Source organism: Labeo rohita, chromosome 4, assembly GCF_022985175.1.
Source record: "Labeo rohita strain BAU-BD-2019 chromosome 4, IGBB_LRoh.1.0, whole genome shotgun sequence".
NCBI classification, from domain to species: Eukaryota; Metazoa; Chordata; class Actinopteri; order Cypriniformes; family Cyprinidae; genus Labeo; species Labeo rohita.
This window is the reverse complement of record NC_066872.1, coordinates 41,201,882-41,226,736: the sequence shown is the minus strand read 5'-3', so window position 1 is coordinate 41,226,736 and position 24,855 is coordinate 41,201,882. Positions and strand designations below refer to the sequence as shown.

General features: G+C 38.5%; 1 long non-coding RNA gene across 1 annotated transcript in view; it reads left to right on the top strand.

The window, feature by feature from the left end:
* LOC127163696 (uncharacterized) overlaps window positions 1-19,481 on the top strand; it is a 29,918-nt gene extending 10,437 nt beyond the window's left edge. The window contains exon 4 of the long non-coding RNA XR_007827528.1: window positions 19,324-19,481. This is a non-coding gene — a long non-coding RNA (uncharacterized LOC127163696). The remainder of the gene's footprint in view (window positions 1-19,323) is intronic.
* The last annotated feature ends 5,374 nt before the right edge of the window (window positions 19,482-24,855 follow it).

Sequence of the window (24,855 nt, the reverse complement as noted above, 5' to 3'; positions counted from 1 at the left end):
TCAAACTCTTATTTCAAAAGAGCAGCGAAATCCTGTTTTCCATGATACGCTCGCTTTAATAATCAGCGAATATCTTCACAATATGCTGCATTTATTTATAGGCTTGCATTTTTTAAGTAGATCGCTCAGAATCAGAATAATTGGAGCTCTTGGTCAAGCAGTAAGGAAATGTACGGCACTCTGTTATTAGATCTGACAGCAGAGAGGCTTGATTAGATAGTTGCAGCGTAAGATAATCAAGAGTCAAATCACATACATTTTCATTTTTGGTGCTGTATGATCTCTCTCTCTCTCTCTGTACTTGTTTCTGCGACGTGTTCTCGCTGGAAAGCATGTAATTACGGCTTGCCCCGGCTGATAAACAGCTCCTGAGCCGCACTCCACCTCGTACAACAACACATGCAACATACTCCAGATCATACGTGTAATCATGTTGTTGAGTCTGATGGACGCAAGTGCAATTACAAGAGAGGCGGTCAGGTGGGCAAAATTAGAGCTGCCACGCTGCTGTTTGGTCGTGGAAGCAGTAATGACTACTTAAAGCTGTTTCTGACTAGGGCTGTTTACTCAGAAAAAAACAAAATCGTCCGATTAGAGCATTCAGGGCCAATAAATGTATCCTGTCTCTCTCTCTTTCCTTCCCAGGCTCCCTTCTCTTCCTTTATACTGGATTAAGCGAGGATGTACAGTGCTATTTTAAACGCTCTTTCCCAGTAGAGCTGTGAATAACTGGTGTGATTAAACAAGGTGATAAGCTTCCGTTTTTCTTCCTGAATGTCATTCCAGGTTTGCTTTATCGACCTCGCTCTAATTGGCAAACCATTTCCTTGTCGGGCTCAAAAATAATGAATTGATTTGGGCCACTTTTCTTTGTTAGTGATGTTCGGTCTGCCAGGATGTGTCTGGATATTTGCTTATTTTCCTATTTAATGAGCACATCAGATTGTGATGCGCTGCGTTCTGTAGGCGGATGTGTGTGTTTGTGTGCGTGTAACGCTGGATGTAATCTTTAATTTATTGAAGTTTTCATTGATGATGAAGACCGAGTTTCAATTTGAGTTCTTTTCCCAAAGCGCAAAGTTCTCCGCGCAAAGCACAAGGCCTAGATATAATGTTTGCACACTGTTTTATTTGGGTTTGTGTTGATTTGAGAGGAGAAAACACTGGCTGCTTTGTTTTCTTTTAGCTTTTTTTTTGTTTCAGGCACGGAAAGATAGTGATACACAATGCTAATTTAAAGCGTGTTTGTATGGGCATAAAGTATATGTGACCCTGGACCACAAAACCTTGAGTCTTGAGTAGCATGGGTATAATTGTAGCAATAGCCAAAAATACATTGTATGGGTCAAAATCGATTTTTCTTTTATGCTAACGTAAATATATCAAAACTAAGTTTTTTTTTTGTAATATACATTGCTCAGAACTTTATTCAGACACTTTAAAGGCAATTTTCTCAATATTTTGATTTTTTTTTGTTTTTTTTTTTTGTTTTTTGCACCCTCATATCCCACATTTTCAAATAGATGTATCTCAGCCAAATGTTGTCCTATCCTAACAAAACCGTACATCGATGGAAAGCTTATTTATCTTAGTTTTAGAAAACATTGACTAGTGTTGTGGTCCAGGATCACATATAAAAAAAATGTAGAAATATTACAGAAAAAATAACATGTAAAAGTCCATTTTAAAATCATTAAACTACTAAAATCTTGACCAAAAATATAAAAGTTTAATTTAAAAGTTAAAATTAAAAGTGCAATGAAAGCTCACATATCATTGTATCATTAGTTTTTAATATCAGTATCATTTATTTAGTTATTTACTTAATCATTTATTTATTTGTTGATGGGTTTGGAGTTCAGTGAAGGACTTGTCAAGTCTTTTTTTGAGCAATTTACTGTAAGAACCGAATCATTTATTCATGAATCAGATTACACTGGTCATGCTTCATGTTTTCTTATTCCTGATATTCCACAACACCATTCTCACAGTTTGCAAACAGAACCAAACTCCAACGTCAGACAGACAGAAACCTGTAGTACGAAAGCTACCTCAGATAGACAGAGAGATTGTGACAGAGCGGAAAAGACAAAAAAAAAAGAGAGAGTTTCCAGGACAGGGATCTACTGCATGGCCAGGCACTCAGCCACATCTGACTTTGATTAATTACAACCTCTCCATCCCCCTCATCCTAGTACCTGACAGGGAAAATCCAGCCTTGTACAAGCACAGCAGACCAGGAAGCTCCAGCACTTCACTTTCTCACACCGCACTCGTTTTCTCCCTCAGGATGTGCTTTTCAGAACACACTCGCTGAGAGATACAGGGCTGCGCTCTTTTGTCCGTGAGGATGTGGAGCTCTGCCCAAAACAGATCATGCTGCATTAATCAGAGCTGGAAAGTACACAGTTGCCTGGCGGCCCTTCCATCGGATTAGTCGTGCAAGGCTTTAAGCGTTCGCATCGCAGGCCTTTTATCAGCCATAAGCGTCTAATTTATGAAGCGCTCCGGCCTTTGCCTTCAGTCAGCGTGAAACCACTAAAAGTGAGAAAGGACAGACCACGAGCCGCATCGTTTTATTTAATGCAGATCATTTTGCGGCATTAACTCCCGAAGAGCTTTTTGCAGCCACTGTGTGGGAGAAAGCGGGGCTAATGCAAGAACTTAAAGTCTGTAATAGGGCTCGAATTAGCCCGTATTAGAGTTGCCGAATGAAGTTTCTGGACTTTTCGTTCATTAAACCCATAGCCAACCTCTTTGTCTTTGGGTTCCCGTCCAGAGTGGACGATGTGCAGGGTTTTAGAGGCGCGTGGGTGAAATTAGCCAGATGTGAAAGCATGTCGTTAATCAGAGGCGGGCCACGTCACTCCGTTTTCCTGTCGTAAGGTCGGAGACATTTGTTTAAGGAAGACGGTCAAGTGTTAGCAAAGGACGTGTCTAAATTCAGCCAGAGCGATGACTTCCTAATAAACTAATGCAGAGCGAGAGGAAAAGGGGTTTAGGGACGCTCTCGGTGGGTGGTAATTAATAACGCAGCCCGTAGCGGAAAGGTTAAGATTCGGTCCGATCCAAATATCAGCCGGATAAAAGCCACCATCTAGATTGTCGTTAATAAGACCTCGAACTACAGCAGAACTAAGTGCCGGCAGCCTTCCATTGAGCGATTTGTTCAAATATAAAATTGACCTTCAGCTAAGCCGCGGGCGCATTATTGAAATAACTCAGCGAACGAACGGCCATGACGTGAATTTGTCCCCGTTCCTTAAGATCGCCTGGGTTCCTGGGTGGGAAGAAATGAAAAAGCGACACAGAAACGGGGCATGCCGTTCCACTCTCTGGGTGTTTAACCAAGCACAATTTGCAGCTTCAATGAGACAAAGCTTGTGATCAATGCATAATAGCTCCTTATTAACCTCAATTACCACAATTAAGCCCGACTGCCACTGGGCTGCTTTGATGACTTAATTAATCTGATTCAGTGAAGAGGCCACAGTGTCCCCCCCATAGTTCCAAGCCTTGACCGACCATGTGGCCCCTGTTAAAAGCACATCTGGTGGAACAAAACATCTCCTCGTTGGCAGACAAATGCCTCCACTCTGTGAATGAAAGGCAACCCTCTGCTCTGTGATGTTCGTAATGAATGGTACAAGCCCCTTGGCACAGTGCCTTATTGGGTGGCTTGGATAGCTGCCCAGTTTGTTCGCGGCTAATTGCTTAATTGATGCATTGTTTTTAGCGGCGATATGAATTGCTCTCATTTCGACAACAAAAGGCATTACACGCCATTAGCGAGTCACGGCTCTCCATGTGCTCTTGTTTTAAAGATTTAAGGTGCCTTTTAAGATTTTGCGCATCAATGCGATTAGTAAACACCCTCTTGGAAGACGTCACGCTCGGTGGATAATATGCCTGCGGCAGGGTTGTTCAAAACTCAAGATTTAAGAATTGGCTTCTTTTCAATTCCTGAGTTAGATTGTGAATTAGCCACAACAGATACGAAATTAAGTTGGGTTGAATAATACTTTTTCAGAACTTTCAAACAAGACTTTGTCAAGCCAACATTCAGGGTTTGTCTACTTTAAACTTTAAATTCAAAATTTGAATTCTGCACTTGTTTGCTGCCACAAATAAACTTTTAGAATTTGGACTTTCAGAAGGCATTCAATTTCGAATAGTGCACAAGCATGGCCAGCAACTGCCGACAGCTCCTTCTGTGATTATTTTGCGAGCCGAAGATACATTTACTCCCCCAACGCGAAAGCATAAACACTGTTAGTATTTACAGTTCCTTCTTCACAGTTCCTAAGTTAGAAAATGAATTGAATTAGCCACAACAGATAGGAAGTTGAATTGGGTTAAATCATACTTTTTCAAAACTTTTTCAAGACTTTGTCAAGCCAGCATTCAAAGTTTGTCCTGACAGTTTTGCTTGTCTGCTTCAAACTTTAAATTCAAAATTTGAATTTGAATTCTGCACTTGTTTGCTGCTACAATTCACATTTTCGAGTTTGGAACTTTGGAAGGTGTTCAATTCTGGAAGGCACACAACCACGGCCAGCAACTGCTTCTGCCTACAGCTCCTCATGTGATTATTTTTCAAGCCGAAGATACATGTTAGTATTTACAGTTTTCAAAACTTTCTAACAAGACTTTTTCAAGCCAACATTCAAAGTTCAGTCAAACATAGTTACATGAATTTCTTTGAATTCAAAATTCAAATTGGAATTCTGCGCTCGTTTGGTGCCGCAACTCAAATTTTAGAATTTGGAATTTTAGAAGAATTCTGAATAGTGCACAACCATGGTCAGCACCTACTTCTGCCGATTTTGCGAGCTGAAGATACATTTACTCACCCAACAAAAAGTTTACTGTTAGTATTTAAAGTTCCCTCTCTGCGGTTCCAGAGTTAGAATGTTAAATGAATTAGCCACAACAGATATGAAGTCGAAATGGGTTGAATCATTCGCTTTTCAAAGCTTTCAAACAAGACTTTGTCAAGCCAACTTTCAAAGTTTGTCCTGAGAGTTTTGCTTGTCTACCTCATACTTTGAATTCAAAGTGTTTGCTACCGCAATTCAAATTTTAGAATTTGGAATTTTAGAAGGCATTCAATTCTGAATGGTGCACAAGCATGGCCAGCAACTGCTTTTACCAACAGCTCCTTCTGTGATTTTTTTTCCGAGCCGAAGATACATTTACTCCCCCCTCGCTAACGCAAAAACACTGTTAGTATTTACAGTTCCCTCTTCGCAGTTAAAGGAAATGAAATGGCATTTGACTCAGTGTTGGAGCTGTTTAATTAGCAGGCTAAGGGTTAATAAGTTCCTCCTCCGGCGCTGGAGTGTCTCCTCAGGAGAGTTGACACTTCCATAATGCATTCCCTTTCCTGCTAGAGTGTAGTACTTCCACCCCCTCCTCCGTCTCTACATATTCCCACTGAAGTCTGGGATAAAGAGCTGTTTTTCCCTCTCTCTCTGCTGCATGTTTGTCCCCAGACCCTCAGAGAGCATTCCGGAAAGCCGGCAGCCTCTGTGGAGCGTCTTCTACTGCCAGGGGAGCTCGTGGAACTCGCAGGGATGAAGAGAGCGCCGGCCACATGGAGACACACTGTTACTTGTTCATCAGTTCGCAGTGCTCTGAGGGAGGAAACAAGGCCTGTGTGCTGTAAACACACTGCCGCACAACACAAAGACTGAAATAACAAGAGCTCAGCCCGGCATCCGAACTGACAGAGATGGGTGCCAGGCAGGTTGTGGATTCGGGGTGTATGTTTTGGAAGGGATGACTGTGCGTAGACTCCCTTGATCATCTTTAGGTGCGCCAGACTGTTGTGGGAGGAAATGTTGATGCGCGTTGCATATACAACACGAAAGCCATCTCTCTTGTGGCCAGACAAATGCCGCTTCTGAACATTTTAATACGAACTGATTGGGGCCAAACGTGCCGAGAACGTGCATGAGGGGCTCTGTTTTGGTGAGATTTGGGATTTCACGGGGTATAAAAATAGATAGTTGCCGCCTATTATCTCAACAAGACAGCGACATACGTGCCTTTCCCCCGTGGTGCGAGACACCGGCATTTACATCAGCCTTGCGCGGCAGATAGGAAATTACCTGCTTTGTGATTTGCTTGTCTGCCGCGATTACAGCATTATCATAATGTTACGGTGGGAGAAGCATACCTACGAGGGCGTCTGGCCTTCTCTCCACCCCCTTCTCTCTCCAAGCGGAGGGGCGCAGGCCCCCTCCGGAGAGAAACCGAGGGCCCACACAGACGCGTGTCGTGCCGGGCAGGTGGAGGATGCGGTCGGAGGCGTCCCCCCGGGGAGCTGGCGGGTGCAGATGCTTGACAAAGCCCCCGTGTAGGCATTCTGATTCAATCAGTGCTTTCTGCTGCAGCAGCACACAGCGGCTCATCCTACTGTTACCGCAGCAGCTGCTGCGGAGATAGTCCGTCATAAGACTAGAGCTGCAAAGAGGAAGAGTAGGTGTATTACATTAGGCCTTTTTATGATGCGTTCGTTTAAGATTTGTGTAACTTATAAGTCATTTCCTCATTTATGTAAGCTCATTTGTTCTTTGTCGTTTGTGATGGACACCACTAGACATGTTCTCGATGCAAGTGCGTTGCGTTTCTGAGTTTGTACAAGGATCAAAGGTCATGATTTGTTGTGCAATTCACTACAGTGTTTTCTCTGAGTGATGCTCTCCAAGTCTGTCTGTGTTAGGCCCTCAACACAAAGTATCTTTAATTAATTTATTTATATATTAAGTATCTTTTATTTTATTTATATATTTATTTTTGCTCTAGCAACATACAGGGAATCAATTGCAAAGCTATGCTCTCACCTCCTCACCTCTTTTGCTGCTATAGAGAATACTCTGCTACGTGTTTGGTCACAAGGTCAAGTGAGCCCGAAAAGCAGGATCTTGTCTAGTAACTGTACCATAATTTGTTGTAAGATGAAAGTTAAAACAGTGGAATGGGAAAAATACACAAGGTCTACAAACATGTTTTTTTTAAAGTTGAACTTATTTTTATTTGAACACTGCTTGTTAGAATGCAGCGCCATGCATGAGATGCTGCAAAAAACGCAAGCAATGGTCAAACACGTCCATCTACTGCATTTACATAAGACGGTATGGAATGGAAAAACACGTTCAGTGTGAAGGACCCTTAATTCTGGTTTCTATAAGGCAACGTGTGTTATTTGTAATGAAAACAGCACTGAAAAATGCACCATAGTTGTATTTTAAAATAACATGATTGTCTTTCTCCTTGGTGCTTTTTTATGGCAATCGTAGTAACTTTTTGTGAAGATGCAGTGTGCTTGTGTTTATCTCCAACAAATCAAGTTTATTTACAATTCATTTACCAGCAGTAGCTGTAGTTAATATGGTGTTTTGTGGGGCTGACCCCTAATAGTCGACTGACCGTTAGTCACAAGAGGCTTGGTCTAACAAAATCCGCAGGAAGTGGCAAAGTGACAGACAGATCATTAACGGCTGGTCTATGTGGTAACATAGTACATCGAGCAGGACATCCAAATGCTCACTTATCATACATCGACTTCAAATATGGCTTTTCATCTGAAAGATGTAGTAGCAACTTTACATGGCAGCTCAATCTAATGTTAACCTAGAAAAATGTGCGCTATTTAAGTGTCTGTGAGTAGTTTGGAAGCTGAATAGTACTTACTTTTGCTTACTGCATGACAGATGGAGGCGCTATTGCTGTCACTTGCTCTTAAAATGCTCCGTCATTTTTGGTCATACAGAAAAAAGTAATACATCTTTTGAATCTGTAGAGACTCTGTTTATTTGTGTGAACTCAGAATAATAATGAAACTTTGTGCTTTTGTAAAATAAAGCGAACAGGATGCACTTTCTGCCTTCTCGGTCTCTGTGAACTTGAGCTTGAAACTTTGAAACTCCATGTACCTTACAGACATAAAACATATACTTATAGAGTGGAATGTCTACTTTCAAATAAACCATTTCAAATAGAAAATAAATATTCTCAGATTTTGTAATCAGTATGAAACATGCCTACAGACGCATCACTTCTGCAAAGATGACGAGTCAGTGTTGCCGACTTCATCTCTTGAGCCGAAAACAAAGAAAGTTATCAGTAAATTTTTTGTTTTTCCCTGACACATTCTGCCGGTGCGCTGTCGCAAGCTTTTTTGCATGCACTTGAGCGCTTATTAAACTATGTAGGCAATTAAAGTCTCATTATTATGTTTTATATGGTTTATTAATAAACGTGAAACTAATAGTCGACTAATGCTTAAAATTAACGACTACTGGTCGACCAGAAAAATCTTTAGTCGAGGGCAGCCCTAGTATTTTACCAGATACTGAGGTATGTTTGTGCACAGGTGGGCTGCTACAGGCTCTAGTTTTGCAAGAGAAACATCATGTTAAAATCAGCGTGCTGTGAGCCGACTATCATCTGCTTTCGGTCGGAGGAACACGCATTACATTTGCGTGTGTTTAGCAAGCCGTCACAATCAATTAGCTAACAAGATGTTACAGGTTACATTTAGTTGTGGATTCAGCGTTTAGAGCATCAGAGGGAAAATCTTATGAATAGTGAAATATTCATGATGTTTGTTTAAATGCTTGGCGCACGGCGTTAAACTGTTTATAAATTCTAATAGGCTGCTTTGGAGTCCTCGCACTCGAGTTTTCTAGCGTTTAGCAGTGATAGGCGGGGAGTCTATGAAACATTTGCCAAAGCAAAGGCCTGCCAAGCCTGTTATGTTACACCTCTGAAGTGCAAATGAGCGTTTTTCTCCCCAACCAATGCTAGATTATGTTTTTATGAAACGGCAACATCAGCAGACGCGTGTTTATTTCACTTCAGATTAGCATAGCGCTAAGAGTGAGCATGACAGCATAAACAAAATGATGTTAGTGCCTTCGTAGTGAGTTCAGCTTTAGTTTTTCTCTCATATATCTCCCATATAGTTTTTTCTCAAGAGTGCCTGTTATTTATTGGTCGATGAGATCTGAAGCTTCAGATAACATTACGTGTTTTCAAAAGTACAGGTAACTTGGCAGCTTTTATCTCAGTAAAGTTAGCCTGCCTTGTTTGTATAGCTCATATTGACCACAAATTGAACATGTTTTTGCACCCAAGAGGGCTACAAATGTGCGTGGGTGTGTTTTTCTCAGCTAGTTTGGGGGTTGTTATGTTTCACCAATGGGTCGTACGTCTTTCTCTCTCTGAAAGCCTCAGTGTGGTGTATTTTTTTATTGAAATAGCTCGAATCAGACTTTGATTAAAGGACGGGGAGCTCGTCATCTTTCTGCCTGGGTGGTTGAAGCTGCAGCCTGGGGAAATTTGATTTGGATCTAACTGATGTGACTAGATTAAGATCATAATTAGTGGCGTGCGGGATGGCGCTGATAGCGGCTCGGTCCGGCACGGGAAGAGAAGAGGATTAAAACATTTCCAGAATGGCAGTCTGTACGTGTGTGTGTGTGTGTTTGAGGGCGCTGTCAGCTGACAGGGTGGGCAGTCCATGTGTCAGTAAGACAAGAGTGTGACTGCTAAACATTTCACATCATGTCAGAATGAATACCCGGCATCACGTGTAATGGGCGGGTTAGATTTAGGAACCTGCGCCTGACGCAGGCCCAGGCTGATTAGTGCAATGGGCCTCAATTATGCTAGTAAGGCTTCATTTAGAAATAAAATGAAGTTCTGTTGGCCCAAACTGTCAGCCGAGTGGAATACATCATCCAGCCGATTGTGCCTTGCTTGGAATTGCTTCCTCGTCCATGCAATGCAGAACGAGAGCGAAAAAAAACATTTCCTGTTTTCACTCATGAGTGCATTATTAAGAAATTTGTGACGGTGGGATGCGGGTGATGTGGTAATATCCTGTGACAAAAGCTAATATGATGGGGGGTGATATTAGCGGGGGTCTTGTTAGGACAGGCTGTTTTTTTTTCCAGGCTGTGTTTTAGAGAAAATAACTCCCCTCCGTGACATTTTTGACTGGAGCCCTCGGGGCGCGAGGGGGAATCGGACAGGGTAATTGCGCTAGGGTTTCTCCTTACTAAATTAACCTCTGCTTGAAAATTTATTGGCCTGCTGTTTTTAAAAATTATTTAAACTTGTGCTTTTTTTCTCATTTGAAGCGTTTGGTGTCAGACCTTTTTATTTTCCAATAGAGGGTTGATTATACCAGAGAGGATGTTTGGAAGAGGAGACGGTCTGGATAATTCATTGTGGATGGGATTTGGCCCGGCAATGTTTTTAACTGCTCACCTGTGGAAATATACATAGACTGGAGTAGCCATGACGACTGGGTTAAGTCAATACGCGTTCCCGGGTCATTGGAGGTGCAGCCGCTACTCTGCATTAGGGTGATTCATGCTGTACGGGACAGAGTCCAAAAAGAGTATGTCTTTAACATTGGTCTCTGGCAGCACTGTGAAGACATTACATCATGCTCCAATACTAGTAATAAATGAAAAATTGCTTAATTTGTAATCTCATGTGAGATATGGTCATTGCACAAAGATTTGTTTGAAATTAGATTTTTTTTTTCATTTTATTTTATTTTATATTGTATTTATTTATTTATTTATTTTTTAAATTGACTAGTCAGTGATTCTTTCTTTTAATTTTTACATTTTAATACTTATTAAAATTATTATTAAATTGTTTTATTATTATTATTTTTATATATATTTTTTAAGATATTTTTAATATAAAAAAATATTAATTTAAAGAAATGGGGAAAATATAAGGGGGAAATATATATATATATATATATATATATATATATATATATATATATATATATTTAAATAAATAAATAAACACATTTTTATTTATTTATATACATTTTCCCCATTTCTCATATGACTTCTGGAGACAAAAAATTGTTGGTGCTCCAAGTACATCTATGCATTTTTCTACTTAGTCACAACATATTAATTGGAAACACTTTACAGTAAGATCATTAGTTAACATTGGTTAACTACATTAGTAGTTAACCAATGTTAACAACATAAACTAAGAAAGAACAATACTTCTACAGCATTTATTAATCTTAGTTAATGTTAATTTCAACATTTACTAATGCATTATTAAAATCACAAGCTTGTTAACATTAGTTAATGCACTGTGAATTGACATGAACTAACAATGAACGATTTTTATTAACTAACACTAACGAAGATTAAATAGTGGCGTAAATGTATTATTCATTCATATTAGTTAATACATTAACATTAACTAATTTAACCTTATTGTAAAGTGTTACCATTTCATATGATTCATATGCAATGTTTACACTTGTGAGTGTTGTAATACTGTATATTATATTTAAGTGCCTAATAAAACCCACTGTCACAAAAAGTTCATTTGTGACCCTGGACCACAACACCAGTCATAAGTAGCATGGGTATATTTTCAGCAATAGCCAAAAATACATTGTATGGGTCAAAATGATTGATTTTTCTTTTTTACCCAAAATCATTAAGATGTTAAGTAAAAATCATCAAGATATTTTGTAAATTTCCTACCGTAAATGTATCAATACTTTTTAGTTTAGTAACATGCATTGCTAAGAACTTCATTTGGACAACTTTAAAGGTGATTTTTCTCAATATTTCGGGTTTTTTTTTGCACCCTCAAATTCCAGATTTTTAAATAGTTGTGTCTCCGCCAAATATTGTCCTGTCCTAACAAAGCTTATTCATTTGGCTTTCAGATGATGTATAAATCTCAATTTCAAAAAATGGACCCTAATGACTGGTTTTGTGGTCCAGGATCACATTTTTAGTCATGTTTAGGTCTTGGCAAGTGTTAATTTTGATCCAAACCAATAGCCCACAACAGACATTGATCTGATTTTATATACATATTTTCAGTATCTAGCCACAGTGTTGGACATTTTATGCATTGTTGGAGTCGTCATTGTTTCATAATAGTCTTTGCTCTGGATGCCCCGCTGTTGATGCTCCTCCACCGGCCACATACGGTCTGAGCGATTGCTTTTTATGGCACATTAAAAACGATCATGTGAAAATCCAACGTGGCAAATGCTAACACTTAAAAAGGATATTAAGACATCCTGAGCCATTAGTTCCCTGAACCCGAGCTCACTAAACTTCCCCGACAACCCTTTAAATATGGGTTAGATAAATGATACAATCTCTCAAGCTCTTCCGTTCTCCCTTCCTCGAGCATATTAAACCAGAATAGGTGGACTAATGACGAGGTGTCCGTTTTGATGGTTCCGTTGCTGAAATATGTTGGCTGGCCATTGAAGCGAGACGCTTTGAATAAACATCAATCTCAGGCTCTCTCTAAGTCGAAGACAATTGTCCAAACCGTGCAGCGGAGACGGCCGACAGGAAACTGACAAGTAGCCGGGGAAACGGTCAGCCGATCATGATTTACATGCTATCTGGCATTTTGGCCGGCTGACGGAGAAAACTATCACTCAGCTCTATTTGACTTTTTCCCTCTGACAGGCCCTGGAGTCATCCTTGTGTGTCTATATGTAAAGCGCTCCTTTTTCTTTCCACTTGCGCTCTCCTTTCTCCTGTTCTTGCGGTCGTTTGCTTTCAGGGCTGACCATCTCGACGTAGCGATGCCAATTTGGCGCGCTGGCCGTGACAAGGAGAGAGATGTAGCATGTTGTCTTGTTCCGGCCGACAAACCACGGGGGTTGTTGTCTGCGCCCCAGATACCCACCAACAACCCCGAAACCCAGGCACGTCGACGCGCAAACCCTCCCCCTCCGCCCACATCGTACCCCGCTTTTGACGCCAATTTGTTAATAAGCTTGCGGGCTCATAATGAAGAGCTGATATTAAAACGGAAGCTTGTAGTACCACACTGACCTTTCAACGGGAGAATAATGGCTCCTCATAATCAGCTCTGTTGAGTAAGCAACCTAGAAGGCAAGGTTATAGTCTGGGAAAAATAAAAGGCTGTCCTGAATGCGATTTCACAAGTCAATAAACTTCGCCGGCGTGCGCGTGTGTGGCCGCGACGGTTATGCTGATGTGCAGGTTTTTAAAGAGTGAGGACAGCGGGATCCCTCCAGACATTTGTAACGCATCAGATAGGAAAGCATCAATCTCTTCCTCCAAAGTGCCCTGAATTTAACACGGCCAGAGGCAACGCGGGAAAGGAGAGCAGTTAAATGTTCTTTATTTATCTCCCTCGGAATTCTCTCGGTAGGCTGGAGGGGTGAAATTGATATGGATGCGTTCCAGGGTTTTTATTTCGCGTCGTGCTGTGACTTTGCGGTGTCTTGTTTTGTATCCACTTATTTATTTATTATCTGTTTTCCCTGCCAGTTTCATTTGCAGCGCCGTTACCGGTTTTGTGTCGCCGTAAAATGAATTTCCATGCATTGCCTTGAACACAAACCCAATAACCGGAATGATATTTCACGGAAACGTGGTGCAATGACACTGTAAATGAAATGTTAATATGAGAATATAGTGTAGGCTCTGGTAGTAGAGGAAAAAAACCTTGTCTGACAGTCTGTGTGAGTGTGTGTGAGAGAAAGAAAGTCAGAGTTTTCTCTTGGAGCGTAACAAGCTTTCCAAAACAGTGGCACATGTGTTTTTTTTTGCCTCGCGATCTCGCTGTGACTGCATCGGCAAGTGCATCTTCCTCTGCTTCTCTGCCTTCCTCCACGCATCGCAAACTTCTGCTGACACCAGCAGAGAAACATCTTCTTCCACCCCTTAACAATTTTAGCCACTGGTCCATCACTCTCGTCAAACCTTGTGTTTTGAATTTTTACCTCGCTGCAGTTGATAGTTGACCGCTGCACGAGACTTCAGACTGAACGGCTCAGAGTTCAAGAAAAATAGTGGTTTCAGCTTATTTCATACGGTTTGACTTGTTTTTCTTGACGGTGTGTGCTACTTCTGTTAGTTGAGGGAATGTTCCAGATTCAGTGGGAGTTAAACTTTATTGACAGCATTGAATAAGTGTTAAAGTAGATGCTATTTTCAAATTACAACCACAAAATTGTGAGTTTTGAGGAACACTTTATGCAAGTACTAATAAATTCTACTTTTTTATTGAATATCATAATATCATCATAAAAGTTGCTAGGCAATTCAGTCAAAAGTACAAAGGCAGCGCTCTGATATACAGCATTGAAGTTACATGAAATATAACGTGATTCGATTTTGCCCTCAGCCAAAACTATTTGCTCTGGAACAAATAATGGATTAATGAAACCAAAGACTGCCTGTTAGATTTACCCAAAATGAATTATATCTCACGTTTAACCACTATAGAGATATCAGAACCAACAGCAAATTCCAGAAGGTCTGGGCGAGGTGAGGTTTATGAGTGCTGAACGGCTGATGATGCCCTGGAGCTCACATCTCTGAAAATCCGTCAAGTTTTTGCCCTTAAAACTACATTCTGTAACATGAAATCAGTATTATTTATAAAATTACAGTAGATTGATACAAATGGTGTGATACAAATGATGAAACGGTTGAAGTTCCGAACTAGAATATCACCCTCCTCTCAGCCAATCAGATTCAAGGACCAGAAAGAACTGTTGTTAAAATATATACAGTATATTTGACCCTGGACCACAAAACCAGTCGTAAGTATCACGGGTATATTTGTAGCAATAGCCAACAATACATTGGGTCGAAATGATTGATTTTTCTTTTATGCTAAAAATCATTAGGATGTTAAGTAAAGATCATGTTCCATGAAGATATTTTGTAAATTTCCTACCATAAATATATCAAAACTTAATTTTTGATTCATAATATACATTGCTGAGAAGATCATTTGGACAACTTTAAATGCGATTTTTCTCAGTATTTTCTCAGTATCCAAATTTTCAAATAGTTGTATCTCTGCCACAATATTGTCCTATCCTAATAAACCACACATCAATGGAAAGCTTATTTAATTAGATTTCAGGTAATGTATGAATCTCAATTTTGAAAAATGGACCCTTACGACTGGTTTTGTGGTCCAGGGTCAGATATAGTTTTTGAGGCATACTTCATGCAAATAATTAAATAAAAACTGCTTTTAAATGCTTACTTCCACAATTGTATTCATTTATTTTTTTAAACCAGAGGGAAGATTTATTTACTATAATCATCAGTATTATGCTATAAATGCTGTCTTTAGTGCTCAACTTGAATTTACTGAACCCGGAACATTGAGGAAAATGTACCCACCAGTGAACAGCTTGCGTTGCAAATGACAGTGATTTTTGCATCACTCTTCGCTTTTCTCTTACTGTGCGCGTTTCTTTGTGCACACACAGAGGAAACAGACAAGGGATTATCAATCTTCATTTTGTAATTCATGAAGGCCCGCTTGTCAGGTATCCAGCGGTGACTGAAACAACTCATTCTAGCGTGCTGGGGTAGAAACCCGAGGGAACGGCAGCCTCCTGTATCTCTCCTCCACCTTACCGTTGTCAGCTCGATGCTCACCGCGCGGGATTAACCCCTCTGTTCCTCGCACAGGTGCGCGGGCACCCGCGCGTCCACGCTCATTAAGACGGAGGGCAGACTGGCACTGCCTCAACACACGGGAAAACAAGTGCCGCCAGCAGAGTGGGTCCAACTCTGCGGAACCACGTCCCCGCCGACGGGAGTCTCTCCACGGGCCTCTCCGCTATAGCCCGGGACACTCAAACACGGTTAATTATTTAAGCACTGATGCAAACCCACCTGAGATGCCATCAAAGAAACATTCAGCTGTTTTTTGCTTTCTTTTGCTTGTTGAACACTTTTTATAAGCAGCATTTTGGGGAATTTGGGTCTTGATGATATCAAAGCCCTTTTTTAATAAGAAAAACATTGCAGAATTATGACACAAAGTCATAACTATGTCAAAAAGACAAAATTATGAGATAAAAAGTCATAATTATGATAGAAGTTGAAATTTGCGAAAAGTTGTCATAATTATGGCAAGAAGTCTAATTATGTTGACATTGACATATATCATAATTATGACTAATTCAAAATTGAGATAAAATGTCAGATTCATAATTATAACAAAGAATCATAAATATAACAGTCAAAATGATCAAACAGTTGATATTATGACAAGTTAAATTTATAGTTAATTATGACAAGTCAGAATGATGTTAGAATTTGAAATTATGAGTCATATAATTGTCGTATTGTCATATATTACATATAAATATGACATAAATGTCATATTTATGACAGTTTAGTAATTTTATAAATCAAGACATTTTCACAATTAGAATTTTGTAATAATTAGGACTTAGTATCTCTCACTTTCAACTTTTTATCTTACAATCATGACTTATAATAATAAATAAAAAAATAAATAATAAATAATTATTAATAAATTTCATTATAAGTTAAAAAAAAATCAGAATTATCACAGTCGTAATAAGTCAAAAAGCCAAAATTATGAGATAAGAAGTCATAATTATGACAGAAGTTGAAATCTGTGTAAAAGTGTCATAATTATGGCAAGAAGTCAATTATGACAAGTTGACATTGACATGTATCATAATTATGAGTCAAAAAGTCCAAATTATGAGATAAAAAGTCAGATTCATAATTATAACAAAGAATCATAAATATGACAAAGTCAAAATGATCAAAAAGTTGATATGACAAGTTGAATTTATAGTCAATTATGACATAAGTCAGAATGATGTCAAAATTTGAAATTATGAGATAAGTCATATTTATGACAGTTTAGTAATTTTATAAATCAAGACATTATCATAATTAGGATTTTGGCATAGTTAAGACTTAAGTATCTCCCAATTTCAACTTTTTATCTTATAGTTATGACTTATCTCATAATTTCGTTAAATCAGTTATTATATTTTCTTCTTTGACCTTTGTCATTTCTCCTGATTATTTTGATAGATGAAACAGCATTGGGAAATGTTGGAAAAATCTAACTGACCCACAGCAGCACCACAGCACATTGCATTGTGATTTGCATTTACCATTAAACCACAGCTTAGTTATTACATTTAATATTTTACCAGAGTATAAACGTACGTTCTTCGTCTCCAGTGGACTTGAAGTAGTTTTAGCCACATCGTCTTTTAAACTTTAGTGAAGACCACTAATGTAATCTGAAGGAACACATTTAATTTCCGCCTTTTCGTTTTTGCACTCTTTTAAGGGGGGATGTGGGTGATCAGCGGCAGTTTTAAACTAGTTTACATCATCAAAAGTTCACTTACTGTGGATTTCACCATCAAGGTGGAGAGCAAACTTAATTACCCAGCCAGCGAGGGTGTAGCCTGGGTCCGCTCTTAATAAATCTATCATTAATATTTCGAAGTGCATAAATCTGCAAATTTGAAAATCACTTTGATCGCATCTCGCTCTTACTCTCTCCATTTGCAGTTTTTTACGTGCTTCCTTTTTCCACTTCTCTCAAACCATTAAAGATTGAAATGTACTTTTCGAGAAGCGGGCCCAAGAAAGAGCGGGTTCGGTTCATTTCAGAGGAGCTAGTTTGTGGCGACCTTTTTGCCTGTGAATAATTCACTCTCTTAAGGAGCTCAGTGGGCCTCCTCCCAGACCTTTGATTGGGGAAAATGTGCTGATTTGCAAGCAATAGCCCTAGGCACCCACCCTAGAGCAGCCTTTGGGCTTGGGGGGCCTCAGTCCTGCCCCCCACTTCCAATCCCCATCCCGATCAACCGGTCGGCAACCCTAAAGTCCGGCCCGAGTATGCTAACTACAGTCCTTTAAGGATTAGCATAGACTGGCGAAACTATTGAGTGCGGTTGCTTTCAAAAACCCCCCCCAGGAACACGGCCTGATCTAGGAGCTGATCCTCAGAGAGACGGCCACTGATAGCTTTACAGCGCTGGCCGAGAACCTTCCATCACCTCAGGCTGCAATTTGTCGCTTGACCTGCCAGGGGCCTTGAGAAAATCCTCACCGGAGGAGAGGAGCGCGTTTCTGCTCCTGCCAGCTCTAAACCGTGGAGCCAGTGTCATCCTCGTCAGTTTTTATCCTGGTATTTATGCATGTGGAAAACTTGACCGCCACAAGCGCTTGAAGAAAACTCACAGCACGCCCACAAGTGTGTTTAGGTGCTGTGTTTGTATCTCAATTTTAGATTGAGGGATCGCTAAAAGGATACAGGCACTCATTCATGCTTCATGCCTTTCTTCTTCTGTTAAAGGTTATTATTGTAATCTAAAACCTAAAACTTAAGACAAAGTTTGTTTATAATATATATATATATATAATAATTTCTTATCTTTAGTGGGGGATTTGTTTACTAGCCATATAAAAATATTCTGTCAATTTTTATTGTCAAATGCTTCAGCCTACACATTGAACTAATATGTGACCCTGGACCAGTCTTAAGTAGTATGGGTATATTTGTAGCAACAGCAAAAAATACTTTTTATTTTCTTTTATGCCAAAAATTATTAGTATATTAAGTAAAGATCATGTCCCATAAAGATATTTTCTAAATTAGAATTTTTTTTATTTTGTATTAATTGTACTGTAAATCCAAAGTCTTGCGATTCTTTTAGTTATTATTATATTGTATAATATTATATTATTAATAATATAAGTATAGTAATTTAATATATATGTTCTCTTTTATTATATACAATTTATGGAACATTTTTTTCTAGCCATATAAACATGCTGTGTCATTCTTTAATGTCAAATACTTTAGTATAATCAATTAATACACCAATTTTAAATTATTATGTTGAGAATGAAGTTCCTATGACCGATTGAAATTAAAACAAAAAAACAGAAACACATTACAGGGCCTATTATCACTGATATTTTGAATTTGAGATTTGAATTTTTGTTGTTGTTGTCATTTTGGTGATATTTTCCCCCAGTTTCCTCATTTTTTGAAACTAATGTTCTTTAACCAGTGGTTCTCAACTCCAGTCCTCAGGGCCCACTGCTCTGCACATTTTGTACATTTGCACATTTGTTGCGGAATCTGACACACCATCAGTTCAGTTCATGGATCTTTCTCCTAACGAGCTGATGATTTGAATCCGGTGCGTTAAGTGAGGGAGACATACAAAATGTGCAGATCTGTAAGTCTCAAGGACTGGAGTTGAGAACCACTGCTAAAATGTACTACAGCTAAACTGAACTGTAAAGTGAATTTGAAATTTGCAAAGCTATCATAACTTTGTTTGTCTTCTGCTTGATGTCCAATCATTGCAGTTTATGGAGTGCCATGAAACCGCCTCTAATTGTTGTTGCATTTGCTGCTGCATCACAATGACATGACAAAACAGGAAAACATGCTGTTGAAGATACTAAGATGTTTTTTTTTTATTTCCAGATCTCCGTCTGACTCCCAAAAACCCCAAAAAACATCCATCCAAACCATCGTAAGTAACTGGATGTCCAGTCAACAGCTTTTCCACAGATCATCTTGTTTCTGATAGCTTTGGAGCTGCATACACACGATGACTTGCAGATCAGATGTCTTGCGTTAGTTAGAAGGTAAGAGCAAGAACAAATACACACACAAGATGTCTCAGTCAAAGAGTCAGGCCTGTTCAAATCCCAGTGCTCGAATCTAAATACCACCTGTCCATCTTTCTCATGAGCATCAGCACTTTTCACATCGAAATTAATTTTTGGCTTGGATGTGGCTCCTCGGCTCTGCTTTGTTTGCCTGGAGTCTTTGCATCTTCAGAAAGATGGGAACAGGAGGATAAAAGACACTTTTATAATCAACATTTTGTCCTTAAGCAGTCTTTTTCTTCTCAAACGAGTTTTCATTATTTATAAGTGCTCCGCAGGTGTAACTGGGCTGGGATTTCACGCAAAGGTTTGATAGGAGTTAGATGAAGCTTACAGAATTGATTTGAGAAGCATGGAAATTATTATCTGCTCCACGCGTTGCACCGTTAACACATTTCGCCTTGTATTCCATGAAAAAAGTTGAAATCTCAGCGTGTGGACGCGTGCGTTCAGCCGTGCCTTTGTGCGAGTGAGTACGCAAGTGTCCACTTGAACACCGCGTGACTTCAAAGATGAAATGAAGTGCTCAGAAACTAGAATTGAGGTATCAAAATATCAAAGAAATCTGCTAATTTGACTCTTCCATGCATTTGTCTAAGTTTCTTTCATTCGCTCTCATCCAGCATCTTACACAAAGCTTTTTAATTATGTAAAAGAGGATAAATTCAGGCATAGTTTTTAAAGGAATCTCCATCTAAATGCGTCCACAGGCGCACACACATTTTTCTTTTTCAATATGATAAATATTTCAGTACTAAGAAAAGCAAACTGATTCCAAAGCGAAGAACTGAGGGTCAGTGAATCTTGTTTTAAAGAAACTTCTCCTTTCTCCCTCACTCTCCTTTTCTTTTCCTGTCTCTCTCTATCAGTCCTATATGTCGCCAGCGTTTTCTTCCAAGAATGTTAATGGCGAATAAAAAATGACGGGAATGACTTAGACATACGTGTCAGGAAAAGAGGTCATCTCGTGGCAGTAGGATGTTAATTCTCTTCTATTAATGAAATTTATCCTCTTCACTGTCTAGTCGCTTCAAAAGCAGGGATCCTCGGAAAAAAAAAAAGTAAAACGTAAGAGGGGGAAATAAAGGGAGAGGGGCTAAAAGACTTTTTTTTTTTTTTTTTTTTTTTTTTTGAGGCCACCGGGGGCAGGGCAAAAGGAAGAGACTGACAATCGTCAGGTGATTAAGAGGACTTGGAGGCTAGGTAGACCTACAAAATGAATAACCGTGGACCCAAAACCACGCCATAAGGCTCAATGGTTTGTGATTTGCAAGTTGATAAGACAAGAAGATTAATAATGCTGCATGATAATGGTTGCTGGCGACTCAGCTGGGGAGATGGTAATGATGTGATCCTGCTGTAGGAGCAGTTCAGCACGCCGCAGCGGTGAAGAGACGGCAGAAAAAAAATAAAACGCCAGGAAAAAAAACCCACTCATCCCAATTGGCCCTCAGGATATGGAGAGTTTGAAAAATGAGAATACAGTTATCATTTTAATTAGATATAAAGTTTTTTTTTTTTTTTTTCATATAATTTTGCTGAAATGAGGACTTCAAAGAATGCATTTTGCAGTGTTCAGCCTGCTGTAATTCCTGAGTGACAGTTTTGTTAATTTGTGAGGTGTTTTTTCCCCCCTGTTTGAATCAAACTTTTCCTTCAGGCGATTTGAAGAGGGCATAATAAATGAAAATCAGGCAGGTGTGTGCGTGTAAGTGTGTGTGTGCATGCTTTCGGCAAGGATGGGAAGACTGAAATCTCGGCTGTGGACACGTTCAATCTGATGAGTATCGTAAAACTTATGGCAAGTTTTTTCTTGCTTAATAAGCAGGGATAGATATGGATGGATGTAGTGATTCTTCAGCAATTTACCAATTCAAATGAATTTGTATCTTACTTCATTTTGATTATAACTGATAGTGATGCTTTTATCCACAGGGACCCAAACATCAATATTTATTATTATCTTAATGATAGATAGATCGATAGATAGATAGATAGATAGATAGATAGATAAAAAAATTTAATAAATAATAGATAAATATTAAAGCTATATAAATATTTATTTGTTTATTTAATTATTTTTGGGTTATAACTGATATTGATGCTTTAATCCACAGCGACCCAAACATTGATATTGATTATTATCTTACTTTTTTTGAAGGATAGATCGTTAGATATAAATTAAAAAAACAATGTCAATAAATAAATACACAAACAAACAAATAATATAAAAATAAAATAAAATAATTATTAAAGTGATGTACATTTTATTTATTTATATATTTATTTATGTTGATTATAACTGATAATGATGCTTTAATCCACAGGGACCAAGACATTGATATGTATTATTATGTTGTTGTTTTTTTTTTTTTTGATAGATAGATAGATAGATAGATAGATAGATAGATAGATAGATAGATAGATAGATTTAATTATTTAATTATTTAATTATTTATTTAATTTAGTATAACTAATTGCTTTGCTGTAATCCACAGGGACCCAAACAGTAATAATAATAATAATAGTAATAGTAATAATAATAATATAGATATTAAGGCTGTATAAATGTTAACTATATATAGTCATGCTTTTTTTTTTTTCCTTTTTAGTTTTTTTTAAATAACTGATCATTTTGCTTTAAACCACAGGGACCCAAACATTAATTCTCTCTTTTTTTTTTTTTTTTTTTGGACGTATAATAATATTTTGTGTTTTTCAGATGATGATAATAATAAAAATAATAATAATTAATAATTAATAATAATCATAATAATATAGATTATCACTGATCCCCCTTTAAAGTGCCTGAAAATTCATATCTAGATGCCTGCAGTGTTGTTTTTTTGACCTTTAACCTTCAATTTGTTCATGTTGGAGTGATCATGAACCTGGTGTGTTTGCATTCGACTGCAAACTCGTGTGTTGTTTTGTTGTGTCACATGCCGGCGGTGGTGTCAGGTGACTGCGACGTGTTGATAAACCACTTAGTGTCTTCGAGCAAACAAATTAAACGTGAAAAACAAGTCGTAATAAGTTTGTTCACGGGATCCCCGAGTGCCGACATGTGATATGGCACGTGTTGAAACTCCACGTTCGTATGTGTGAAACGAGGGTGAGAGTTTGTTTGTGCGTGCGTGCGTGTTTGGAACGAGAAGTGCGCTAGAGCCTCACGCCGAGCGTCAGATATCGTCTTAGATACTGTGATACCTCTCCCATTTACAAAACAAAGTACGCGGCTTTTGCCAACAGTGCCGGGTTCATTTAAAACAATTCAAACAAATGAAATCTCATTTTTCCTTTCTTTTTTTTTGCACGCCATGGCTGACACACAATCCCTCCATTTATATTTTAATTTGAGGCACTCTAGTTAATTATTGCAGCTGGGTTGTAATGACGAACTCCGCATTTGCATAGGTCACAATTAAATGAATGAATTTTCGGGAAATATTCTACCATTGAAGTGTCAACTTTGCTAGAGGTCACAGTAGCTACGAATGCTCCCCCTATGCCCCGTAATGAGTTAATAACTGCTATTAAACTCTAATTAAAAGGCCAGCGCTGGGTGAGTGAAACAGTTAATAGAGCAATATCTCAGATGTTTCTCTTAATGCATAGCCAAAGCAGAGATTGCCTATTCAAATTAAACCTAGCAGGGTTATTGTCTGCGAGCCCGGCCGCATTCTGACACTTTAATTACGACGGGGGAGGAAGTTGCATTTTTCACCACGACACTTTGCCTCGCTGTGACTTCGTATACCGTCGGCGTCGCAGGAAGTGATACCTTACGTAAGTTATTATACGTGTCAAGCGGCCGTTTAAGAGCGTCGGCCTATAATGGAGCTCTCGCTCAGTGTGTATCTGGATATATCGGGCCGCTGTGTTAACATACTGCGTCGGTCACGCTTGCCGCCGTGGATATTTGTCCTGCGGTGGTGGGATTGACATCTATTTGAGCGTGGTGGGCTGTCAGTTTGACACAAAGCGAATGAGGCATATTAGACGCACGCACGCTCCTCCGGTTTACGGCCTTTAAGTGGTGCGCCGCGATGCACTGATAGCTACCAGTAAGCAACGATAAGTGCTGAGAGAAGTGACAATGTCAATAGTCATAATCTCGCCCGCCAGGAAATGATGAAACACACGTGGCGTATCTGCTAAACATGCCCCTCAATATCCACTAATAAAATGAAGGGGAACATTTCTTTGAAGAAGAAGAAGCTGGAAAAAAAGAAACAATCAATAAGCCATTGGATGATAAATATGAAATTGCCGTGTAGAGTGAATATATTTGCTCCCGTGTGGACGGCCGTCAGATCGGTATGAAGAGGGCTAAGAAGCCTATTTGTATGTAAATGCGGGATTGATTATATTTATTTGTGGAGATGCGCTAGAGGGACGGATCATCTCGCGGCTCTACCTGCAGGGCCTGCGTAGGGGGGAAAAAAACGACAGATACAGTGAGAACTGCTTCAATTAGCCTTTCGTTGTCAGAGTTGTGGCTTAGTGGTTAGCACAGGTGCTCACCAGGGAGATGCAGGTTTGAATCTGGCACACAGTCCTGTTGTGTGTATATAAAAATAAAATGAAATTATGTGGAAATAGCCCTTCATTTAGATTGGGAAATTTACATCCTGCATATACTCCATGTAAAATCAGTTTTAAGTGGCATTTTAATAATTAATATTATTATAATTATTATGCTTTTATGAGATCTTATAAATTGATCCTTCACTCTAAATATTTGTGTTTAAAATAATTTGTCATGCTGAAATTCCATTTAAACGTATAAACGTATAAAGGCTAAAAGGTCAATAAAAATGGTATAAAAAAAAAAACTTGAGAAAAAAGAAATGGTCAACAGTAACAGATCCTACACACAAACACACACACACACAAGTTGGTGTAGAAACAGTTTTAACTCAGAAATTAAGTAAACTTTACATTTACTTGCAACAAAATGGGAAGTAACACATTGAATTATACATAGAAAAAGTACTGAAAAGTAATTTCTTGTAAAACATAATCCAGTAATCTTAATGATGATGCTGATTATTATTGTTGTTGTTTTTGTTGTTATTAGTAGTAGTAGTAGTAGTAGTAGTAATATTTTTTATAATTATTTTAGTAATACAAATTGTAATTATTCTTATTCTTCTTATTCATAAAAGTATATGAATGTATTTTTTTATTTTGTTATTTTAGTTTTAATTATAGAGATGATGATGAACATTGATATTAATATTAGCATCAATATTTTTGATAATTAGTATAATAATAAAAATGATTATTATTCTTATTTATTTATTTATTTTGTAAACTTTATATTAAATGTAATTTTTAG